General features: G+C 52.0%; 1 long non-coding RNA gene across 3 annotated transcripts; it reads left to right on the top strand.

The window, feature by feature from the left end:
• Nucleotides 1-3,856, top strand: LOC121356057. Of its 3 annotated transcripts, XR_005955502.1 has the most exons (4): nucleotides 1-22; nucleotides 869-898; nucleotides 1,004-1,192; nucleotides 2,661-3,856. It is a non-coding gene; the product is annotated as an uncharacterized LOC121356057 (long non-coding RNA). The 3 variants fall into 3 exon arrangements; XR_005955500.1 differs by lacking the exon at nucleotides 869-898; XR_005955499.1 differs by lacking the exon at nucleotides 1-22 and having other exon boundaries at nucleotides 329-1,192.
• The last annotated feature ends 1,565 nt before the right edge of the window (nucleotides 3,857-5,421 follow it).

The raw sequence follows: 5,421 nt of genomic DNA, 5'->3' as shown, positions 1-5,421 counted from the left end.
CTCAGTCTATAACAAGACTCAGGTGAGGAGTGTTGGACCCTCCTCCCTCAGGGCCCAAGGCTGATGACTCCTTCTCCCAGGCTGGCCAGTCTCAGGGTCAGCAGGCCATGACATCTCTAACACTGGCTCTGTTTGCTGCTGGAGTGAAGTCTCATCCTCTGTCCCACTGTTTCTGCGGTGTCAGCTCCTGACAGCAGCTGCTGGCAGAGGCTCAGTGCTCCCTGTGCTGCACACTGCCCATGCTACACCATGCCAGCAGTGTCCTGGGTGCAAATGAAGTTATGGGTGTTAGCATTTTTAGTCCAAATAGCCCCCAAAGCAGGTGAGTTGAGAGGCTGTTTGCTTTCCCTCAGAGGGACAGGCAGTAGTGACTGCCTCTAACACCCAAGGGTCTCTGTCCCAAGCTCTTTTCCGTGGTCATTGCTCAGTGTGTAGCTTCCCAAGCAAAGCAGAAAGTGCTTTGACAAGCTGTGCTGTGCAGTGGGCTTTTGTCCAGCTCCTGTTTGTTCCTCTCTGCACCCTCAGCAGGGGAAATAAGTGTCTGGCTGCAATCCATGCTTACAGGTAGGAAGCCAGCTGTCAGCTCCATGCTTAGGGGTCAGGCTTTGGCCAGCAGGAGGAAAACATTACTGCAACTTCCTGTGTTTTTGTTGGGCTGCCCTAGATAGGTTGAGTAATTCTAGGCTGAGCCCACTCACTGGGGGAAGGATTGATTAGGCAGCTGCTGCAATCTCATGTCCCTCTGAATGGAAATAGGTCAGGGAAAAAAAACCCCACAATGTCTGTGAAAATAAAAATTTCAAGAGCCATTAGTGCACAAATATGGGTGAGAACAGGAGCTGAAACTCATCCTCTGGTGTGCTTGCAGGTATTCAGTGTGACTTGGCTTCCTCGTGGGGTAGGTGAAAGGTTCAGGTGATGTGTGTTTGGGCCACTCTTGTTCTGGTCTGGCTGGGTCTACTCACACCAGTCTCTGACACTGTGCCCATTGCCCCCTGTGCAGACGTTTGACAAGCAGGGATTCCATGCTGGCACCCCACCTCCCTTCAGCCTGCCTTCTGCTCTCGGATCCACTGGGCCCCTGAACCCTGGTGCTGCCCCAGGTTATTCAGCCCCGTTTCTCCATATCCTCCCTGCACATCAGCAGCCTCATTCCCAGATGCTGCATCACCACCTTCAGCAGGATGGGCAGGTGAGTCAGCCCCTTCTGCCTCTGCAGCATCCCCAAGAGCACATTGTTCCCGCTTCCCAGCAGGGTCTTGGGTGTTTGTTTCCTTCTGCTGCTTGCTTTGCTTACTGGGAAAGGGCCTTGGCAGCAGTGGCTGTTGACCAGCTTGGGGAGGGAAGCTGAAGTTCAGCAAGGGGAAATGCCACTTCTGTTCCTGGGGAGAAAACAGCCCTGTGCACCAATATAAGTCAGGAACCACCTGCTGGAAAGCAGCTCAGCAGAAAAGGCCCTGGGGGGCCTGCTGAGCACAAACTGACCATGATGCAGCAATGTGCCCTTCCAGCAAAAAAGGACAATGGGATCCTGAGCTGCACCAGGCTCAGCACTGCCAGCAGGTGAGGGGAACTGCTCCCTGCCCTCTGCTCAGCCCCGGCGAGGCCACAGCTGCAGCATCGCGTCCGGAGCTTGGCTCCCCACGCTGGGAGAGACATGGATGGCTGGAGAGTGTCCAGTGAAGGACTGATGGAGGGGCTGGATCCTGTCTCCTGTGAGGAAAGGCTGGGGGAGCTGGGACACTTCAGCCTGGAGAGCACTGAGGGGGGATCTCATCAATGTGCAGAAAAGGAAGATATAAAGAGGATGGAGCCAGGTTCTTTCCAGTGGTGTCCAGTGACAGGAACAGGGGGCACAAACTGAAACACAAGAGGTTCCCTCTGAATATCAGAGAAAATGTTTTTGCTGGAATGATGACCATACACTGCCCAGGAAGCTGGTGGAGTCTCCATCCTTGAAGTTGTCTGGGAATGATGCTGGGCAGCTGGCTCTTAGGTGATCCTGCTTGAGCAAAGGGGTTGGACAAGATACGAGAGATCCCTGCCAGCCTCAGCCAGGCTGTGATTGTGTGAAGAGCCCATCCTGCTGTGGTCTGGGGAGGTTTGTGGGGTGTGAAGCTGAGCAGGTGCTGCTGTCCCCTGTCAGGGGGGCAGGAGGGCAAGATGTGAGCACTTGTGCTGTGATTCTGGGGAAAAATCAAACATTCCCTGCAGGTTGCATGTCAGTTGTTTCACCTGCACATGTTTACTTTCCTAACACTAAATATTCTCTGAAAAAAACAGTGCTCAGCTTTAGAGTCCAGTAATAGGACATGATTTTGCGCTCCAAATGTCTCACATCCTTGTCTGGCTCACCTTGGGAAAGCTCCTTTGCTGTGCCTGGCCCTGCTCCTCACTTCCCTTGTGTTTGAGCCTGATGTGCTTGGGAGGCAGTGGGATGGTGCATCCCCAAACTCCTGCTTGATGTGCCCATGGTTGCTTGGCCTGGACTGGGGGATGTAGAGATGGTGCAGAGCAGAAACAGATCTGTTCAGGGGGGAGCATTGCTGCACTGGTGGGTGTCAGGGCTGTCCCTGGCGATGGTGGGGTGTGCTTGTATTCTTGGGAATGTTGGTGCTGGGGCAGCTGATGCTCCTGTCTCCTTTGTTTCCCTTTTCTAGGGTGGATCTGGCCAACGCAACCAACCCAGCACCATGCAGCAAAAGTCTCAGGCTACCAAAACCGCCTATGGCACTTCTCCATACTGGACAAACTAAACCTGAAACCGGGGAGGGGGGAGAGAATGAAAGGAGGAAGGAAAAAAAAAAAAAAAGAAAACAAAAGCAAAGGAAAGAGAAGAAAGAAAACAAAAGCTGAAGCCCATTCTTGGAATTATTAGGAAAAGTAACTGCTCAGCCAAACGTCTGTGCGGGGAGAACTGCAGCCAGCCAGCCATCCTCTGTGTGACTCGCCTGCTTCCTCTTTGAGTTGCTGTTATATGTAATATATTTATGTATGTATTTGTAAATGTAATAGAGCCTAAATGTGGTTTTCTGCATCTTGAAGCCTGTTTTATTTTCTTTGTAGGAAAACTAATTATTCATTTTCCATCTGCACCAGGGCATCATTCTTTGTTTTGTCATTTTAAGTTCTGTGGGTTTTGCAACTCTGTCAGACAAAGACAAATTGCACCCTTTTTTTTTTGGAGCTGGAGCCCATTTATTTAATGCAGTTCTAAATTCAGACAAATAAGGAGACCTGCCCTTCCAAAAACCTAAATCAAGATGTGTCCTGTTGGTTTGATTGTATCCCCCAACCCCCAATATAACTGTTATTTTAGAGGGGGAAAATAAAAGAAAGAAAATAAAAAAGCTCTGTGGGCCTTCCCCTTTCTTTCATTTCCTCCCTCCCACCCTCTTGCTGTGGAAGACAAGCTCTTGTGGGCAGTTTCATCGCTGTGGCCTTGAGCTGCAGTCTCAACTTTTAATTTTTCAATTTTTTAATAATAATAAAAAGGACAGGGTTTTGGTTTTTGTTTGTGCAAAGGTTTTTTGTTGGTGGCGTTTTTCTCTAGCAAGAGACTTTGGATGGCTCAGTGTGTCCTGGAACCTCCTTGGCATCATTAGAGGCAAAAACTATGTAGCGGTTTCTTAAATTAAAGTATAAGCTGTGTCTTGTACCTCTTTTTACCCTGAGCCACCTTCCCACGAAAGCCAGAGCTACTGGATGGAAACTTCATCTGTCCCTCCCCACTTTTTTTAAAACAAAAACCTTGGAGGCATCTCCTGGTCCTTCGTGTCCTGCACCAGTGCGGTGAATGTTCTAGGAGTTTCATTTCTTTACAGCCCTTCCTCCACCTAATAAAGATCTGATCATAACTGGTGTTCGTCTGCATTTTCAAAAGCTCCAGGAGTAGTTTTTCAAAGGCTCCAGGAGCAGTTTTACTTTTACAGCCTGTCCCTTTCCACCTGCTCCTGCAACAGCAGCCAAGCTGGGAGGGTAAGAGCAGCAGCTGGGTGTGACAGCAGTGAGTTCACCCGTGTGCCCAGAGCTCCCAGGCACCCACAGCAGGGATGGGAGCCGGGACCACACCCTCACTGCTGCCATGAGCCGCCTGTTCTGCCTTTGGTGTCTCCTGGCGTGGTGCTCCGAGTACCTGAGAGCACTGGGATTGGTAAGGACAGAGCACAGCTGCAGCTCTGCCCTCTCGCTTTGCTCACGAGGTCCATGGGCTCCACTGGGAGGAAGGGCAGGGGTGAGAGCTCCTGAGGGAAGGCTCCTGCCCCAGACTTACCCTTCTGATCACCCTGTCCCCGTGCAGCAGAGGAGGTGGGTAAATGCGAAGCACACAACAGGCAAGAGGCACTTATTCTTTCAGTATCCACAAGAAAAAAGAGGTCTGTTTCTACCCTGAGAACCATTTTTCTTTCTCTGTTACCAGCTCTTGCACCCTGTGAGACGCAGTTGTCACCTAGGCCTCCCCCAGCCTCTGAGCAGCACAAGAACTACCATGGCATTCCTCTGCCCTGGCTTAGGGTTTGACACTGGTTGAACTCCCAGCAGCTGCTCCAAGCCCTTTTCAGCTGCTGTTCCACTGCCAACAGCTTTGGAACCTGATTGTCAAGGAGAGCAAAAATGTTTCTGCAGGCTGGAGCCCATCAGTATGTACAAGACTGCACCAGCAGCTGAGCCCTCACAGCAGCAGCACCTCATTTACCCGCTTCAAAACACAGACTTCCCCAGAGCTGCCTTCACTCTCTTGAGGTCTTGTTTACAGACGTCCAGTGCTGCCCTGCAGGTGTAGCTCAGTTCTTGCGTGCCTGTCACAGTCCAGAAGCAGCTGAAGCTGGGGAAAGGCAACAGGGGAGAGGTGGTGCCAGCCCCCAGCAGCCCCTGAGGCTCAGGTCTCACACCTTCCCAGCTGCTCTGGGGTCCTGCCCACACAGCCACAGGCAGGCTCCTCTCCTATCTTTGTGAGACTCAACAAAATGTTTCTCCCTTCCCCTACATTGTCACTTTGGCAGGACTTGCCTGCAGCAATTTCACTCTCTAGGCCCTGTTCCACTGATGGCAGAGGCAAGGTTGCCCAGCTGCACTTGGCCACCAAGGAAAGACGGGGAAAACCCCCCTTTGCTGCACCCCAGACTTACCCAGGGCAGGGTGGGCTGGAGCCCTTGCCCTGCCTTTGGTCCCACACTGCTGCTGGAGGAAGCAGCTGCTGGCAGTTCTGGGCAGCCCAGTGCTGTGGGATCAGGCAGGAGATACAAGCAGGCCAGACCCCAGACAGCACCATCCCTCCCAGTCTCTTTCCCTAGATTAGAGACTGCTTTGGGAAGGCAGCTCCAAAATGCCATCGCCCTTCCTCCAGCTCAGCTGTGCGGCAGAAGCAGTTGGGCTCCAGCCACATTTGACTCAGCAGTTGCTGTGCTGCCATCGATACCA

Source organism: Pyrgilauda ruficollis, unplaced genomic scaffold, assembly GCF_017590135.1.
Source record: "Pyrgilauda ruficollis isolate IOZ18807 unplaced genomic scaffold, ASM1759013v1 scaffold107, whole genome shotgun sequence".
In the NCBI taxonomy this organism is placed as follows: domain Eukaryota; kingdom Metazoa; phylum Chordata; class Aves; order Passeriformes; family Passeridae; genus Pyrgilauda; species Pyrgilauda ruficollis.
The sequence above is the reverse complement of the archived record's forward strand: the minus strand, read 5'-3'. Positions and strand labels throughout refer to the sequence as shown.